The 19,723-nt window shown below is 36.7% G+C and overlaps 1 protein-coding gene across 2 annotated transcripts in view; it reads left to right on the forward strand.

Moving 5' to 3' along the window:
• LOC117223867 (terminal nucleotidyltransferase 5C) overlaps positions 1-19,723 on the forward strand; it is a 150,655-nt gene that overhangs the window by 69,446 nt on the left and 61,486 nt on the right. The window lies entirely within an intron of this gene.

Consider the following 19,723-nt stretch of genomic DNA (forward strand, 5'->3'; position numbering starts at 1 on the left):
ATATATAATATATAATATTATAATAATATAATATATAATATTATAATAATAATAAATAATAATACATTTATATATATAAAATAATTTAATAATAATAATATATAAAAACCAGTCACTCGACCGTCTTCGTTAGAAATAGCTACACAGAAAATGCCGACAGGTTTGGCGTTAAAAGAACGGAATAACATTCATACTTAACATGTTGCTACTAGGAATCTCCATCACGAGTCCGACTCGTTGAATTACGTCGCGGGGTTAAGTGCATCGGAATAACTACTTACCTGTTACGTTGTGCACACGCAATATAACACGACCTACATCGAAAAGGCATAAGTCGCTTATTTACGTCGTTGCATAACAACTGTCAAGTCGCGACTGTTCGGAGATGCAGCGAAGACTATGCTGCGAAAATTCGCGAAGATGCCTGCAGGCATCCTATGGGAAGCAGAATCTATCTAAATATCGATGCAGTTGTCGCTATCCTAAATTGCAACGCAAACAATTACAGTAAATTCTCCCTAATCGGCGCGCGCTCAGATTGTATACAAAGAATGGACAATTTGGGAAGAGGAGACGCGATTATTCGAGCCTTGCTGCGAAAGAGAGACTGCTGTGAATTGTCCCTGTGCTAGTTCTACGCCTATGTGATTTATCGCTGCGTCGACGCTAAGGTTCGACGGAAGACAACGCAAAATGCACAACAAAGAGGAGAAAAATGCAAATTTTTGAGCGTGAGTCAGATAAGAAAAACCGCGCGTGTGGTCTCCGAATTGCCTTGGAATCGTGGCATATGGCCTCTAAATTGTCTTCGAATAGTGGCATGTGGCCTCCGAATTGCCTTCGAGTCGAATTAAAGAGTATTTAACACTAGATTTACGGAACCCGTCAAAATGTCTACTAATTTTTTAGTTTACGATTATTCACATCCTAAAGATACATTTATTACAACATTTTTATTTATTCAATTCATATGTTACTCACGGCAAATGTTGCAATCAGAATAAATGTCTTACTGTTACGTTTATAAACTAGTTATAAAACAGCCGTTTTTTGCGTAAATCGCGACGTAAATCCAGTGTTAAAGGTCAAGCCAGCTGTGAAAGACTTGCAGGGAAACCTCGGAAGCGTTGGAAGAACATAATAAATGAAATCAGTCGTGAACTCTATTAAAAATGCGCTCTGTTAACACTGTTAACTCTGTTAAAAATTGTGCAGCAAGGTCATTGGACCGATATTTTCGGACGAGGAATATTCGGATGGCCGAAATCCGAAACGGATTGAACTGCCATGAATGAAAAAGAAGAATGGCACCTGTTACCGATGCTGTATCCCAGGGCTGTCAAACTCGCGGCCCGAGATGAACATTTTTGCGGGCCAGTCAATATATATCCGACGCAAAGTAAAAATAAAATAGAAATGTGAATTAGAAACATTGAAAGTAGTCTCGGCCAATAAAATTTCTGCCGAAATAGGAATGATAGTATCAGAGAAGAGATGTCAAGTATCAGGACGTAAATAATAATTTAACTTTATATATGTTTATTACAATGTATACTAGTCAAAATAAAAATATTTGTTTCTATGAACATTGATTTCTTTTTGCGGCCCACCTAAAGTTAAGCATTGTTTATTTGTCCCAAGTTAGCTTTTGAGTTTGACAGCCCTGCTGTATCCCATCTTTTCTGGGCTCATTAAAGATCCCTGTTGCCGGCGAAGCGTTAAAGAACTCTTGAGGCATAACTTTTTGGGGCTACTGTACTTTTCTTCTAGTTTATCCGTCGCGTCGCATCGCGTTGCATCGCGTCGCATCGCGTCGCGTCGCATCGAATCTCGCGAGGACGAGCAAAATCGAGCCACGAGGTGTCGCCTTTCATAACCCCGCTCGAAACGCTGGAACAATCGAACACCTTGCTTCGATATGTTGTTTACGAAGCGAGCAATTCCCTTCTCTGTTGCATTATGCAGCGACCCGCTCGACGAGAAAATCTGTGTTACTGGTGGTTCGATTTGAATGAAGCCTCGCGCGCGACGCCCGCGTAACTCTCGACAGCTGCCGCGACTCGTAACGCCGACCATAATTTCCAATTCCACGCCGCGTCTGACTAGGCCGCCTCTTTAACGACAGTAACGTCGAATACACCGTCGCTTTTGCAACATAACGCCGAAAGAGAAACACTGCCGGAATTGTTACCATTTATTTGTTATTAATTCCATGCTGAAAGACAAAAGCGATGCATCTGATTTTTGATTTTTAAATGCTTCCCCGTCCCCCTCTTCTTTTACCACCCCTGCCTTACAACGGTAATTCTTTCTTTGATCGTCTAGGGCAGGGGTGTCAACCTCAAAAGCTAACTTGGGCCAAATAAACAATGCTTAACTTTAGGTGGGCCGCAGGCCGCAAAAAGAAATCAATGTTCATAGGAACAAATATTTTTATTTTGACTAGTACAGTGTAATAAACATATATAAAGTTAAATTATTGTTTACGTCCTGATACTTGACATCAAAAATGTTCGTCTCGGGCCGCGAGTTTGACACCCCTGGTCTAGGGTAAGTGTGGCTATTACTGCGGACGCCCCAAATACTGCGGTATTTTATCAAAATAATAAAATCTAACATTTTATAGCGTGCAGTCTTCTGAAAATGAATCTCATAATATTTTTATATGTTTAATATTGATAATTTATGGCGTACGAGTAATAGCAATCGCAGTTTTAATTAATTTATTGACTTTTGATATTCGAAATGGAGAAGATAGAATACAATTTGTCTTTTTTCCGTAGTTTAATGACTTATTTCTCTCGCGTTCATTTTTATAATGAACCATTTTTCGAATGTTACATAGTTAACATAAGTTACATAGTTACACATAGGCTACATTAACAAGTATCTTGCTTTTGGTTAAGTCGATCATTGATGCATAACAAAATAATCTTTACCTATAAAAACAACAAAAAAGACAAAAAACAAACACGCATACAGTATCATCGATTTTATTATTTAAATAACAATACTATTTTAATAATAATTTTATATCATCTATTTATTTAAATAACGGAATGCGTTGATATAAATAGACTGTTTTAATTTTGTTTTACAAAGTGACATAGAAACAGAAACAGTTAACGATTATTCGCGTTGTTAATCGAACAATTTCGCAATCTCTACTCGAATAATTTATTCAACTACAGAATAAAGAATTATTCAAATAAGTAGATCGAATCATTTGTTGCGAATAGTTGTTATTCAAATGATATGTTCAACTAAGACGAATTAATGAATTTATTTATTTAAATAACGGAATATGTCGATATATAATAGACTGTTTCACAAAGTGACATAGAAACAGAAACAGTTAACGATTATTCGCGTTGTTAATCGAACAATTTCGCAATCTCTACTCGAATAATTTATTCAACTACAGAATAAAGAATTATTCAAATAAGTAGATCGAATCATTTGTTGCGAATAGTTGTTATTCAAATGATATGTTCAACCAAGACGAATGCGTTCGCATAATCATTCCAGCTAAATATTTATTAAATCCTGATCAACGCGCAAATATGTCCGCCTCGTTCGATTCGTTAATTTTACATCGCTACTCGAAACGCGAATTCGAACGAACCGCAGGGTTATTTCGCGGACTTTCGTTATCTCGTTGAACTTTCGTTATTTTCCTAACTGCGGCCATACTCTTTTCCGTCGCGGTGTTGCCGCGACCCGTTATTGGAATCGTACCCGCGCCGCGTTTCTACGCGACGACGATCTGTCGCACCTGCTTAGAAGGAAGTCCGATAATCGCGCTACGCCAATGACGTCCGCGAACAATGTGCGAGTCTACTCGTTACGTAACAGCCTTGCTTCCCGTAGAACTGGTTCCCCGCGGCTTCGGTTAAATCGATAATCGAATCAACACGTACGCAAATGCATCTGCATAGCCGCTGGATCGCGGCAAATGTTTTCTCGCCGGCGCTGTTCATCGTTGCCCATTGTGCTGTCGCTCTCGAGCTCCTCTTAACGAACTTGAACCGCGATCGTCGATTTCCGACGTTGCCGAATGTTCTTCAATTTTCCAGACTTTAATGTTATCCGAACGGGAACTGCGCGCTGCGACAAATACGTCTCGAGGCTGGCCGAGGCGAACGTCGTTGAAACGAGATTTATGAGTATTTTTCGATTTATTTTTATTCGAAAAATATTCTTCTCCAGATTGATATAATTTATGGTCGAAATGTCATTAGAAAAAATATCCTTGCAACTTCAGTGTCAATTTTGGGAACAGGGAGCAGCTAATTTCCTTCGAAAACGGAGCTTTAAGGGACGATGCTCAGTCAGAGATCTTTGAAATTAATTTCTGCGTTTCGATTGTTTGCGAAGGTATTATATTTCAAGAATAATTGTTGAAAATTGTCGAATAATTGAATAATTTTCGAAAGTTTCATTCTAATCGGATGAAACTTGCTGGAGATACAGTCTTATATATATAAGTATTATATATATATTATATTATATATATTATATTATTATATTATATTATATTATATTATATTATATTATATTATATTATATTATATTATATTATATTATATTATATTATATTATATTATATTATATTATATTATATTATATTATATTATATTATATTATATTATATTATATTATATTATATTATATTATATTATATTATATTATATTATATTATATTATATTATATTATATTATATTATACTATATTATACTATACTATATTATATAATATAATATTATATTAAATTATTTATATATATATATATTATATATTACATATATAATACATTATTATTTGGCTTATATTCCTAAGCCAGGACTTTAAGAACTATTAAAGTGCCACGAATCTAGCCGCGTCTAAGTTCAAAGCTCGCGAATTTCCATTTTATTCGTATCGCGCTGACACACAAATCACGGCGATGTTCTCGCGAGAAGTATAACAACGCGTACGAGACACCGACAGACAGAAATTCCTCTTAGAACATGAAACTCCACCACCTCTGTACGAGTTTTGCAATCCGCCGCCGCCGCCGCACGCGGTCCAACACATAATTCTAAAGTGCACAAAATTAGACGAGCCGCATCGCCGCCTGTTAGATACAAAAAGCCCGCAGAACTCAAGAGAATCTACGAAAATCGGAGCGAATACGCGGAGAAAAACTGCTGACATTTATCAAACCTATGGTTGTGTACGTGGGAGATGTGATCTAAACGCGCGAACACCGAAATTAATCGTCGCCGGTAATCGTCGAAAGCAACGTTAAAAGATGAAACGAGGAAGAAAAACAAGAGTATTCTTGCATTTGGAAAATCGCCAAGTATGGAATTCCATTTTGTTTTTCCCGTGCTATTCTTACAAATCGAAGTTCGTTATTGGCATACGGTCACGTATTTAGGCTCGAATTTGGATCAGTTTTAAATCTGTTGCATCGCAAACGATTGTCAATGTCGGATCGTCACTTTACGAAATAGCGAAGTGCCCCAAATACGGTGCACTGACAATAGTTATAATGTTTTCATTAAAAAAGGAAACGAAGAGCTGTTATTTTTTATTTGTTGCAGCACTTTGGTTGTGATATTGCATTTAATACACGATTGAATAAAGATTGAATTAAAAAGTAATTATAATTTCCGTTGTAAACTCAGACAAGAATTATTATTATTATTATTGTTATTATTATTATATATATATAATATTATAATATATAATATATATTTAATATGTATTTATATATAAATATATATTATATTATTTTATATTATATTATATATTATTATATTACTTTATTTATATTATATTATATTATATATAAATCAGAGTTTATATTAAGATTTAAAATTAAAATTAGGATAAATAAATATATTCTATATTATATATATATATAAAAGATAATATAATAATAATAATAATAATAATAATAATAATAATAATAATAATAATTCTTGTCTGAGTCTATAACGGAAATTATAATTATTTTATATATAATTACTTATATATATAATATAGAATATATTTATTTATCCTAATTTTAATTTTAAATGTTAATATAAACTCTGTGATTTCTTTGAAAAATACGATATTTTCTCGCGCGGTAATTATTTCATTTATATCATCTTCGTTAAGGTTTCTAATTAGAGCAGTGAAATCTTAGATTCTCTCGTAAATTAAAAATAGTAAATTCTCGTTGATCGACGCTCGGATCGTCCACTTTTATTTATAAATTAAGGGACGATTGGGGAGAATTTACTGTATTTAGAAAAAATTTCTAACACTTGTAACATCGAAAAGGTTCACAAAAAGTGTCAAAAAAATGACAAACCCGCGACTTCCTTCACGCGAAAGTTAAAATTATTCCGGATTCTATTAGGGTAGTTTTCCGTCGAGTCACCGTATCACCGTTATCTTCACAGTCTTCGCTCTACAATACGGACTTGCGTCCGCGACAGATCGCGCCGTTCGTACTGAAAAGGCGTCGGCCGTGAATGAGCTGTGTCCACGCGTTGAAATGCGGTCGACGATCCGCGAGAACGACCATTTTACCGTAATGTCAATGTCTGTTACGAAACGACTCGCGAGATAACGTCTTCTTCTCGCGTCGAACCTGCTGCGCGAACAGTTGGCGCGAGTGCGTTCGTCTTTCGAGCCATTTCGTCGATCCAATTCGCGACGGAAATTATTCGAGCCACGGCGGCTCTCATTTTTGCTCGGTTGCCGATTGTTAACAATTAAAAAGACGAGGTGCGAGACTCGAATAATCGTCCAATTTTGTTTAAAAGCTGAATGAAAATTTGGGAGAATTTATTGTATTTGGTGTCCCAAAAATCACACTCGAAATCGCTCATTGGCTCGGCCGTCTCGCGCCAGCTGATCCCGCCTCTCTCATTGGTCACCGTTTCTTTTTCGTTAATAACTCTCTCTTGTAAACGAAAAGCCACAGAAATCGTTTATATTGATTTATCGACCTAAAGATCCTATGACAGGCACTGCGCATCTCATTTTCGAAGAAAAGTGGACTTACACTGGTTGGCTTCCGTACCGTTCATACATTATGAAAAATAAGTATAGATGTCCTCGAAATGTCCGCATACGAGAAATCTTATGAAGTAAGATTTATTGAATCTTTTATTGAATAATGCTCTTTGTATCGGCTGAATCCAACTGGCGCTTAGTCACCCTTTTTAGTCGATTGACCAGAAAGTTCGTGTGTAATAATAATAATATAATTTAATATAATATAATATAATATAATATAATATAATATAATATAATATAATATAATATAATATAATATAATATAATATAATATAATATAATATAATATAATATAATATAATATAATATAATATAATATAATATAATATAATATAATAATATAATATAATATAATATAATATAATATAATATGATACTATAATATAATATAAAAAAAAATCTTCGGACACAATTTCTCAGCGTAACCCCTTACACTATCATCTGCTTTCTCCAAACAGACTGAAATTAGTTGCACATAATTCGCGCGCAACAATAAATCACACAGGCGTAGGACAATCACAGGGAAATTCACAGCAACCGGAAATTTGTCATTTCCGAGAGAAATTCCTGTATCTCCGTTGACGCGTAATTCAAGAAGTTCGGTCAGATTCTGAACGGACCTCGCGTTTTATTTTTCCCTGTTCGATGCAAACGCCCCGGATAACAGGGATAACAGCATGTGAATGTAACAAACTGTTGCTTCGCCCACGACTCGTCTTTTTCCCCGACTCTCTTGTTGGCCTCCGCTTCGCACGACAATTCCCGGCAACGTGCCCGCAAGCTGCGCCACAATTTCAAAGGATCGGGGTGCGCCCTTCCGGCGCGCCGATGCGAACTCAATCTCCGACGACACCATCGACGCAAGGAGCTTCGTTAATTCGATGTTGATTACATCATGCGTCGTAGAAGCCGCCGCATAATTGCTTTCAACCGCGATCAAACCGCCGCGAGCCTGTTAACCGGCGTAGTGCTTTTCGAGGCGGTGAATGCGCAGCAATTTTCGGCGAGCCTCCACTGCTGTTTACCTTTTCTGTCGTGCATCGAGCACGCGATCGAAGTCTCCTCGAGATTCTATTGGGTTGGCAACTAAGTAATCGCCAATTTCAGTTATAGATGTCTCTCACTCCCATTTTTATGATATCCGTAAATGTTATATTATTATTATCATTATTATTATTATTATTATTATATATTATTAATATATAATAGTAATATAATATAATATAATATTATTATATATATAATAGTAATATAATATAATATAATATTATTATATATATAATAGTAATATAATATAATATAATATTATTATATATATTATTATATTATAATATTATTATATAATAACAATTATTATTATTATTATTATTATGTTATTTTTATTATCCGTGAATGTTAGCAACTGGACAAATTGAATGCAGCGGTCAAAGAAAAGCGACCAGAATTGGTCGATCGTAAAGGTGTCATTTTCCAGCAGGATAATGCTAGGCCGCACACGTCTTTGTCCACTCGGCAAAAATCGGATTACCACTTATTTCGATCCCTGGACAACTGCCTTCGTGGTAAAACTTTTAACGACGATGACGCTGTAAAATCTCACTTAACTCAGTTTTTGGCCGAAAAGGATCAGACTTTCTACGAGCGTGGAATTTTCAAGTTGTCAGAGAGATGGCAAAAGGTCATCGAACAAAATGGAAAATACATTACAGATTAAACTTCGTTCCAAGTAAAAAACAATTTTTTATTTCATTGACAAATCGGCAATTGCTTAATTGACAACCCAATAATTGTCTTCGCTAACAGCCTATCGTTGCCGTCTTCCGGTGCGAGAAAGAGTTCGCTTCGGAGATGTCGCGCGAGTCGAAGCGCAGCTTTAAGGCAGCTTTCGACGAATTTGCGATTATTTATGCGTGTTTTGTGCGTATATATAGGTCGCAATAGTTTGCATTGATTAACAAATTGGAAATGTTTCTTGTCAAATTGCAAACATTTCCGTTCTCTGTTCTTTTCTTGAACGATAGTAATAATCGAAGAATTATTGGAACAATTATTCGAATAATAACTGAAATCGTATTTCTAGGTATTTGAAGCTTTGTCAGACTAATTTGTGACTCACCCTGTATATCGACAATACCACAAATGCACCACAAAAATATTTCGGAACAATGAATGCAGAAAAAAATTGTACGGCGAACGGATGAATCTTCGTCGTGTATCTATTGATGAATGCCAATAGCAGGTCGTCGATGAATCCTTGAATGTTTTTATAAATAACTTTTTAATCTCCTGGCATGTTTTGCATACGTGTTCATGTCGGTTTGCATTACGTTTATCGCAGATGGTAATTAAAATGTTAATGTACGCACGGAGGCGTTATATTTAGCACGAAGAGCCGAGATGATCCGTCAAATATTAATATTCGATTCGTACGCGTTCTTCCTAACCTTTAAACGGCAAGGTGCTTTGTTTAAACAAATTTGCGGTGAATTTCGTTGCATCGGATAGCACCGCGATCAAAATTATTAAATTAGATGTAAGGTGGTAATTAAATGAGGTATTCCTGAGATCATTCGAAGCAACTTTTTCCTTAGCGAAAATGCAATCCGCGGCTTCGTTACCGAGTTATTAACGAAAAACATGGACCAATCAGAGCTCGAGTGCGGCTCACGCGTTTCAGCGCAATGGCGGCCGGATCTGGGCTTCGACCGCTCATTGGCTCGGCCGCGACGCGCCGGCTGATCTCGCCTCTCATTGGTCACTGTTTTTCGTCGATAACTCGTAAACGAAGCCGCGGATCGCATTTTCGCAAAGGAAAAAGTTGCTTCAAATGACCTGACAATTAATTTGGGACAATCTAAAAACACTAAAAAAGCAGTTTGCTCGACACCCCGTTTCATTCTACAAAGCTGTTTGCCTCTTATCACGTCGATTCTATGCGATTCTCGTCAGCTTGACACGCGAAGGGAACATTTAAGACAAAAGAATGAGCGTCGGGTGAGGATTAATCGTCGCGGCTGTCAAGGTAACAGTATTAATAGTGGGAAAAAAAATTGAACGACACTCGATCTGCGAGGGTTCTAAAAGCTTCTCGAGCCTATCGTCGAGGAAACGGAGGCCTCGGTGAAAATTCCGGTCTGGCGTCGCGGCGCCTGCCGTCGCGTCGCAGAGACGTCGCGTCGCGTCGCGTCGTCCGTCGGGACGTCCAACTCACGGCTGAATAAGCAATTATACGGCATCGCGGTGTTAGCTTGCGTTATTCCGCGTACAATGCGAGGCTGGCGGCTGCTGTCCGGGCGAGGGATTATGTTTGCCGGCGAATCGCCGGCGACGAGGGAACGATCAAACGGAGTGTGGAGAGCGAAGCGAGAATAGAAACTGAAAGAGAACGGGAGCGGAGGCGCGGGCGGGGCCGCGGGGAGGGAAGCGAAGACGGGGAAGGAGAACGAGAAGGAGCGGAATGACGGCAAGAGAAGAATCGCGTATACATAGAGGGGGAAACCTCAAAGGAGCCTCTATGTATACAGGAAACGTCACGACCTTGTCGAGGTTGAGGCAAACCCTTGCTGGCTTCGTCGGTGAACTTCACAGCTGGACATGCAAATCAGCTTCGTCGGGCTCGCTTGCCGCTTTTGTAACGCTCACGGGGACGTATCTGGGTCGAAATCTACAAGTGGTCGTTGCCTTCCATGTACGGGGTGATCCAGAACAAGGGCACGCCGTCCTGGAAAGCGGCGTTTCTCTGCCAAAATTGAATTCTTCCAGCGAAGACCGAGATCTCTTTCGCATCGATTTATGCATCGAGATTCGTTCGAATGCGATTGTCGAAAATAATGTTTAGACGACCCGTTTGCAACGAGTCTGCAATCCATTGCAGGCGTTGTTAAGGCGTCGTCTTCTCGAGCAACCGAGAGGCGGATGCAGACATCGTTCGTCGAACGCGAAATTTATTAACCCTTCGAGGACGAATGTCGACATATTCGTACATCAGAACTGTATACATTGTTCCAGAGGATATAAAAATGTAATTCAATTATGTACATGACAAAAGATCGGAATGTATTTTTCATTGTTCATATCATTGAAATCTTTGGCACATAATCTGGTTCTCTGAAGGAATTATTCTTAGTATTTTTAAAATGCTCGTCCGCAAAGGGTTAGCTCTTCGTCTATTGCAGGCAGGAATCTTTCTTACCTGTCAGCCGAATACAGTCAAGTCTCCCCAATTGACGCTCAGATTGTACACGAAAATGGACAATTCGGGAAGAGGAGATACGATTATTCGAGCCTCGCGGCTCATTTTTGAGAGTTTTCTGAGATTTTGCGTACGCTTCCGCTACGCTCTCGTCGTACTATTCGAATCTCGAATCTATATATATATATATTTTCACCGAAATACAGCTTGGGAGAATTGGGATGTGAATCGGGATTAAACTATAACCTATCAGGATACACAACGAATTCGCTGTTTAAGATGAGGTCAGTTGCATTGCGAAAGCTGTACAGTAAATTCTCCCTAATCGACGCTCAGATTCTACAGAAAAGTGGACAATTCGGGAAGAAGAGATACGAATTTCAACAAGTTCCAAATTCTTTAATTTATCATTATTGAAATTATAAAGGTGCACTTATCGAGGAATTTCTCTAACAACTTTGTTTTATTGGACACGGGGCAGAGGAGCCAGTTATTGGGGGTAGCCAATTACGGTGCCTTCGGTTTAGTTTCAAGCATAATTAACTTTCTATTTATCAAAGAAGACATATTAATATTTTGCATTTAAACTCGGTTAACTATTTATCTGTAAAATTGAATGTGTAAAAGACGGAGTTCGATGGAAAAGTGTCCTTCTCATGCTATCGCTCTTCCAGTTTCTACATACAGCAATGTCTCTCTAATTGACGCTCAGATTGTTCACAGAAATGGACAATTTGGGAAGATGAGATGCGATTATTCGAGCTTTGCGGTTTGTTTTTATAGTCACGAATTGTCAACGATTATAAAAAAACGAGCTGCGAGGCTCGAATAATCGTGTCTCCTCGTCCCAAATTGTCCATTTTTGTGCACAATCTGAGCGTCAATTAGGGAGAACTTACTGTAGTTCCTCGAAAATTCGAATTCCGTTGGTGGCAACGAATCTAAACGCATCCGTCGGTGCCTGATGCCCATTTTAGGCCGTCTTTTCGGCAACTCGCGCCGCATTGGCGACATACGAACTCAACGATTTCGAGCGAACGAATTCATGGAGGCATTTTGGAACGTCGTCGTCAGCTGTATTAAAACACGTGTCCGTTAAATGATGCGGTATAGCGACCTGAACAAGTTGTAATCAGATGAAGCCGTGTTAGGCGAATAAGCCACCAGAGTCACGGTTCCTTCACCATAGACGACACTGAACGTTTGCATGGCTTCGGTCATGGTTTTTCCAAGATTGGACGCAAATAGTGCCAAATATACATCATTTTTGTATCTTTTCTTCATCTTCATTTGCAACGCGATCCTTAAGTTTCCTAACAAAAACCTACGAAAACACGATCCAAAATTTTTAAAAATTAGTTTAGATACGATTATTCGAGAGTCTTGCGCCTCGTTTTTATAATTCTTGACAATCGACGCCCATAAAAACGAACGTATATCTATCATCATCATACTAAATAAAAAATATTAAACGAACATACAACAAATTGTCCAATTTTTGTGCACGATCCGACCGTCGATTCGAAAGAATTTACTATGAACGAGACGTCGTCGAGATTCGAGCGCGACGCCGCGTTCGAGTGTTTGTAAAACTTAACGAGAAAACGTCGCAGCCACCTAAATTCGCCGCGAAAAAAAACCTGGCTGAGATCCGATGCAGCAGCCTCCTCGGATTCGCAGCTTCATTCCAGAATTGGAGAGGACTCTCAAGGGTATTCATTTCAAATCAGTCGACGAAGTCAAGGCAGTCGTGTGTGACTTCGTTTGTCGGAACTAGGCCGGCAGAAGTTTTCGTCTCAGAGAGAAGAGAAGAAAAAACTTGTCTGCGCGTCGACGAACGTACGTTGCGGCGAACGATGAGCGCATCGATGGAACAGATGCAACGTTCACGTGGCTGTAAAAAAAGAATCGTACTCTCGTTTCTTCTCGTTCGTTCGAATTCGATGCCGTGCTTTCGCGCTCGCGAGACGCCAGGAAAGCGAATTCGGTTGCTCGGTGGTCCTGACCGAACCGAGAAATTGTTTCTAACATCGCGAACGGAGATTCTTCGGGCCGGGTTTATTATAGCGCCTCTCCTCTCGGCCGCTGATTCATCCTCGGCTCTCGCCGCTTAAAGCGTGTGCCCGCCGCGCGGGCGCTTGATTCGATTCCCGTGCGTGGTATTCTTATCTGAATGAATTCGTGTAAGAGACGACCACGCTAATAATAGAGAAAACCTGCTAAGCGGCGACACGTGATACCTGCGCGTGATCGCGTATGCAAACGTCGTCCACGTGTCATTGAAGCCGGGATTGTGCATTCGTGTGCGATCCGTTCGCGCGATTCGAAGGAAAGTGAGCGAGTGAGAATAGAATACCGTCTTTCTCTCTCTCTTTCACACACTTTTTTATTCTTTCTCGCTCTCTCTTATGCTCTCTCTCTCTCACTCTCTAATTCTCTCTCTTTCTCTCAGTCTTTCTCACTTTCTCTCTCGGTCTCTCTTACTCTCTCTCTCTCTCTCTCTCTCTCTCTCTCTCTCTCAGTCTCTCTTACTCTCTATTTCTCGCTCAGTCTCTCTTACTCTCCTTTTTCGCCCAGTCTCTCTTACTCTCTCTCTCTCTCCCTCTCCCCCTCTCTCTCTCTTACTCTATTATACTCTCTTGCTCTCTCTCATTCTCTAATTCACTCTTTCTCTCAGTCTCTCTCACTTTCTCTTTCGGTCTCTCTTACTCTCTCTCTCTCCTTCTCCCTCTCTCTCTCTCTTACTCTATTATTCTCTCTTGCTCTCTCTCATTCTCTAATTCACTCTTTCTCTCAGTCTCTCTCACTTTCTCTCTCAGTCCCTCTCAGTCTCTCTTACTCTCTCTTTCTCGCTCAGTCTCTCTTACTCCCTCTTTCTCGCTCAGTCTCTCTTACTCTCCTTTTTCGCTCAGTCTGTCTTACTCTCTCTCTCTCTCTCTCTCTCTCTCTCTCTCTTACTCTATTATTCTCTCTTGCTCTCTCTCTCTCTCTCTCATTCTCTAATTCTGTCTTTCTCTCAGTCTCTCTCACTTTCTCTCTCAGTCACTCTCACTCTCTTTCTCAGTCTCTCTCGCTCTCTCTATCGTTCTCTCTCTCTCATTCGCCCTCACTCTCCCTTTCTTATTCTCTCTCTCTCTCTCTCTCTCTCTCTCTCTCTCTCTCTCTCTCTCTCTCTCACTCTCTCGTCGACCGAACAGCTCGGGATTCGAGCAACCAAGAATTCAACCATGACCTACGACACATTGAACGTCGCACGAACTCTTTCAACGTCAAATCACTCTTCATACGCGCGTTTAGAACGCTCGACGGCAGGCTTCGACAACCTATGACCCGCGGAATCGCAATCGCCGCAATCCGTTCCATAATTTTGAAAATTATATTTGTTTCTACAACGACTGAAATATATATAAAAATATATATATATATATAATATATATTGTAATTATTTTCTCAACGCAATTTATCTCATTATTCGCTGAAGGATCGTTTCAACATGAATATATATCACTGACCCGGAAAGGACTTCTTAATTAGTCACATTTTGGTCGATTTTGACCTGCAGCCAAAAAAGGTTGCCGACGCCTGCTCTACGGTGTAGAAGTCGACGCGACTGCCACTTGGAACCAGAGCTGGCCACTTTTGAAATAGCATAACACATTTTGACGTATCATTTCAAATAATAGAATTATTTTATTTCATAATTATGTGAAATGATGTATAACGCGATATTTAGTATTTATAAAATAATATTTCAACCATTGTAATATATTTTAACTTTTTTTTTTTATTTCGTAGTTAGATAATTGAAGAAAGGAACATCGTGAGATCTTTACAGCAATTTACTTTGATAATTGTTTGCGATAATATAACTAATATACTTGATCATTAATCTTCAAATTATTAATTATGGAAAACAGTGTAAATATACGTCTCTGATTCAATTTTCTGCAGATAAAAGCTTACAATTTTATAATTCCTCAAAATCTAAGCCATAAACTTGCAATGCTAATTTTAACCATCCACTTAAATTCAGTTGACATTACCCTCATTGCATTATTAAATTACAAACAATAGTATTAATTAATTAATAATATTCATCGAATAAGACGTATTAAATTAGTTTGCTCTTTTATCTTTTTCTCATTTTTAAATATGAAATTAAATATATCTTATTTAATGAATATAACCTTAATTGAGCCGTTTATTTTGAAAGTGGCATAAGTCACTTCACCGTAATGAAAAGTGGTGATTCTTTAATGTTTATACGAAATTATTTATACCGAGAAAAATATCAGTATCCTGAGATAACAAATACAAGTAAATCTTCTCGAAAGTTAGCATCCATATTTGTAAACCGTGTTAAAACGCAAACCCTTAAATGTATCGACTTAAAAACAAAGTGACTTATGCCACTTTCAAAATAAACGGCTCAATTATGCCCGAGAACAAACGAAAGGCACAGCAACTGGTCACCCCACAGTAATCGACTCTACTCGCCACCCTAGTTGCTTCGAGAACGCCCCAGATATCAGAATTACTTTCGTAGCCTCAATACATAAAACATAAATTATTATCAATTATCATCTCTTAAATGCATTTCCCTTTTTTAATTCCCATTTCTCCGGAGGATTGAAAAATTCGTCGCCGCTTTCAGAATACGGAAACGGATCAGAGTACACGGAATTGAAATAAATCGGATTTCTTGCGTATTCCGCGGCGACTGTTTCCTATTTCAATTATTGTTTGACCGATAAGGAACGAGGACGATAAAAAAAAAAGAGAAGAAAATAAGAAGCTCACCCACCGACTTCCCGTCGTTTCTTTCTCAGAGAATAATCATTCCACCTGTACGACTTCCCATCAGTCTTCCCCGTCTCTGTCCCTTCCTCGTCGAACATTCTTTTTCGTAGCTATTGTGTTCCATTCTCCTTGCATCAGCGGAACGAAACTTGCCTACGTAACAACAGCGACGCTGTTGTAGATTATTTCTGCGCGTAATATCGTTGCGATTTAAATCGCTCGCGTTTAATCGCTCGAATACTTCAGAATGTCGTCCACGCTTTGAGAAGAATTGGAGACAGGGAATACGATTTATTATATTTTAAACATTTATATCATGTTTTAACAGGCACACAAGCTGTCTTCGTTGCATCGTTAGTAGAACGATTTTGCAATCGGCGAGCGTACCTTCTTGCAATTCTTTTCTTTTTAATTTAATTTAATTTGATTTAATTTAATTTAACTTAATTTAATTTAATTTAATTTAATTTAATTTAATTTAATTTAATTTAATTTAATTTAATTTAATTTAATTTAATTTAATTTAATTTAATTTAATTTTATTTAATTTAATTCAATTCAATTCAATTCAATTTTATTTAATTTAATTTCATTTCATTTAATTTAATTTAATTTGATTTAATTTAATTTAATTTAATTTAATTTAATTTAATTTAATTTAATTTAATTTGATTTGATTTGATTTAATTTGTTTATTTATTTATATTTATTTATTTAATGTCGCATCTGCTTAATAGCAATTAGCGACCACTTTTGAGGTAACAGTTTTAGGATTACACGCTTTATTGTTTAGCATCAATGACGAGATCTTGTAATTCTTCGCTTCATTAAAGAAGTTCATCGAAAAGTTTCTCGTAGAAAGATTTTAATAACTTCATTTTAATAACTTTTGCCAACGTAGGATGATTTCGACCTTTCAACGTGACGTCGGTGGCGTAATTCTGAACAACTTTCTCCTTGGAAATAATTAACGGAAAACCTCTGTTTCCGAGATATTAGCGAATACCTATTGCTGCTATTATACGGACTCTGGGTACGAATACGTGCCTAAGTAAGTAATTAATTACGGTCAGTCGAAAAAGTCTCCGCACACCTTTCGAAACGCAGCAACCTTTTTAAAACTGCACTAAATGACTTGGATATTTTTTAGTGCTGTTTTTTTCAATTCTACCGTTATTTAGAATCACAAAAATAGTATAAAGAAGCTCTCGTTTTTTTAAATTTCTTATGCGAGACTATAACGAAAATTTAAAAGAATGTATATATATAATAATAATATAATATATAATAATATATTAATTATATAATATATTGATAATAATAATAATATAATTATATAATATAATATTATATAATATTATAATACTATATTATAATATTAAAATATAATATAATATTATTATAATATTTTAATTATATTAATATATTGATTATATTAATTATATTATTATAATATTATAATAATATAATTAATAATAATATATAATATATATAAATACATATATGCATTCTTATATGCATGCATAAGAAAATAAATATATACATATATGTATACGCGTGCTGGAAACTGCATCCGAATTCCATTGCTGCTAAACTGCAGCGAATTACGTACGCGCACTAGGAAGTGTCACGGTGAGTAGAACATCATTTCGCTCGCACCGTGATATACACGCTACATACAATAGACACATTAAGTGTCGGCACGCATTTTCGAAGAAGCTCGTGTTTCCGCGAAGCGATCGGGCTCTTTCACGCGTCCCGTGAAAGTGGCTCCGCGAGTCTAATTCTATTTCTATGTAACACGTTTATCGCGTTACCATCATCGCACAGTGGTCTCCATACAAATTATCCAAAGTATCCTTACAAAAAGCGGAGAAAAGTCAATTATCAAAAAATATCCCCGCAATGTGCACGATTTATTCGCCAGTGGTCAATTAAACATGCGGCTTATCATTTACTATGATCCTTTTTACCATTTGTTCGCTTTGGACACGGCTACGTGGCTTCAAGCATCAATTCGAAGCAAAAAACAGCTTCAATCATCCTAAATTTATATCGTCGTTTATAATAATTTCGTTCTTTGAAAATAAATAATTTTTACCGAATTTAGTGTACTTAGTATGCGCTCAAATTACGTCACAGGAGACTTTTTTATCTTTCGCATTTGTTTGAGTTAGGTTCGATTGAATATGCTGAATTTTCATTCCATTTTTTAACCCTTTGCACTCGAAGCCAAATTAACGCAAAGTTTAATATACTTTTTCTGACCCACTGTTTTTCCATTTTATACAACCTAATGCATTTTCCACGTATGAAATTGAATTTTGTGACTGATGCAACAGTTATCCTTTCAACAGTTCTTCAAATGTGAACAAATTTGATTAATAAAATTATTTCGAAACGTGACATAATAATTTTTAATGGTGTTTTGGAGTCGCCATTCGAGTGGAAAGGGGTTAATCATGAGTTCGGGGTTCGCTTCGATCGCATTCCGAAGAGCCTTGCATTAGTAATAAAATAAAAATTGGCTGCTATTAGCTGCTGTTGGAAAAATCGTCCAATAATAATGCCAAATTCGTTTGCAATTAAAACACTACATTTTGTTCTCATTATTCTATCCCAACAAAATCTTAAATATATATATAATATAATAATATAATACATATAATATAATATAATATAATATAATATAATATAATATAATATAATATAATATAATATAATATAATATAATATAATATAATATAATATAATATAATATAATATAATATAATATAATATAATATAATATAATATAATATAATATAATATAATATAATATAATATAATATAATATAATATAATATAATATAATATAATATAATATAATATAATATAATATAATATAATATAATATAATATAATATAATATAATATAATATAATATAATATAATATAATACAATATAATATAATATAATACAATACAATACAATACAATATAATATAATATAATATAATATAATACAATATAATATAATATAATATATAATATATATATATATATATATATATATATATATATTAATAATATAAAATAAAAAAGTAAGCCTTAAATACATAATTTTATTTGTTACATGTCTTTTCCCACTCTTTCTATGGGAACCGACCACACCGTGCACCGTTATCGCGGCGCCGTCATTCCGTCGGTGTTTTCCAATCTTAAAATTACGCGGTGGACGTGGCGTATCAGGGGCGCAATCGACAAAGAGTTCCTCGACGGAGTCAATATTGAAAGAGCAACGTGAAAGGATGCGTTCCCGTTTCTCGTAATCCGCTTTAATGATCGCTCCACTGGAACAACGGATCATAGATCTAGCCGTTCTTCCGCGTTACGGTTAATGACATCGTTTGGAGGAGGCTTTGTTAGGTTTGCGGAAGACATTTTTCAACGATCCCTGCCGTACGAAAATTTCTTTGAACAGTTTGCGCCGAAACTTTGAAGCCTAACTTGCCACGATATTTTCTGTGGATCAGCTGCAACGGCGATCCTAGCTCGCCATTTTATTTCACAGGAATAAGTCACATTAATTCCAACTTTTCTTTTTTTATTCATAGTGTTCCATTGTTCACGTTAATGACACGATTCGGTTGGAATCCGTGCAGATGTGTTGAAATTCAATATCCAAAATG

Source organism: Megalopta genalis, chromosome 6 (genome assembly GCF_051020955.1).
Source record: "Megalopta genalis isolate 19385.01 chromosome 6, iyMegGena1_principal, whole genome shotgun sequence".
NCBI classification, from domain to species: domain Eukaryota; kingdom Metazoa; phylum Arthropoda; class Insecta; order Hymenoptera; family Halictidae; genus Megalopta; species Megalopta genalis.